Raw genomic sequence first — 1,469 nt, 5'->3', positions numbered from 1 at the left:
GAAAGGAACATTTTAACTTCTTAATGACACTCGCAACTTGTACTTGGATTAACATGCATAAAAATAGCTGGTCGTATTTTTATAAATGGCCTATTTTTATGGATCAAATATGAAGAATCTTAATAAAAGCACATGATCTTTTAAACTCGAAGTCAGAGTCCCCATTATATTTACCTTCAACATATCATGTACTTACCTACACTCAGAACGTCATAAGCTTCAGAGATTTGTCTAAATATGTGAGCACTATTGGAAACGTTATTTCTTTGTGGATGAAATTTTAAAGCCAATCTTCTGTACCTGAAATAATAAGATATTATTACGTCTCTTTTAGTTTATTAATTTTCAGTATAATTTCTTTCGCATGAAACTTTAGCGACACAAGTCCTTTCTTAAATAAAACTAGTTTATTCTTTCTCAACTCAACTTTGCAATACACTTAATTTCCACAGTCAATTTAACTTAAACATACGCTATAATTCACAAAGAAAGATTCACTCACTTTACTTACTACCGTGCTTGACTCAACTGTCCGTCTATATCTTCAATCTCTCTGTCTGCTATTATCTCTTATGCCGTCACTTTATTTGCCGGCTTATATACTAAAATAGAGGGCGCCTAGCAAATACTGGATTATTCGCGATGTTCCCCAATCGTTCTAGAAACTCATCACGTGTTACCAGCGTCACGTGACTTCCGCTGCGTAACACTGCCCCTTCCTTAGTATTGTTCATCCCGAACAATAGCCACTTACATTAAACCAATAGATAATTAACAATAACTTAATTAAATGTACAGAATTTACAAACACAAAATTAAAATTCAACAAAGTCTCTTAATTTTACGGGACGTATCTTCTTCAGTACTGGTTTCCGTCTCGTTGGCTTCTGCTTCACGTGAGATTCATCTGCTTCATCAGGAAATGTCCTATCATCGGTAACAGTCACATCAGTGGTAGTAACTTCATTAAGGGCCTCACTGTTTCCCTTCTCTAAACTGGCTAGAGTTTCTTCTTCGACAGTGGCTTGTTCAAGTGACATGTCTTCAGCAGCGTCATTTGTTCCATTGTTCCTTTCGTTCTAACTGAAATGTCCTGGACCATGATAACGCCAAAGCCTGTTCGCATGCATCACCTTTGGCTTACCTCGCCGACCACATTTAATCCGGAAAGTCACGTCTGAGAGACAATCCACTATGTCATATGGGCCTTCCCATGGAAATGACAACTTAGGAGACTTCCCTTTGGTCTTCCTGGGATTATACAACCACACATTGTCTCCGGGTATAAAGCTGACTTCAGTAGACTTCTTATCATAACATAAGTTAATCGAATCAGCAGACGTTTTTAAGTTTGAACGCACCTGTTGGTGAATATTATCCATCCTTTCTGATAACACTTTCACGAATTCTGACACATTTTCAGGCAACTCTTCATAAGGTGGGTGTCCTGTTATCAGATCCACTGGCAA

The sequence above is a fragment of the Limulus polyphemus genome, unplaced genomic scaffold, assembly GCF_000517525.1.
Source record: "Limulus polyphemus unplaced genomic scaffold, Limulus_polyphemus-2.1.2 Scaffold1481, whole genome shotgun sequence".
NCBI lineage: Eukaryota > Metazoa > Arthropoda > Merostomata > Xiphosura > Limulidae > Limulus > Limulus polyphemus.
Note: the sequence above shows the minus strand (reverse complement) of the source record.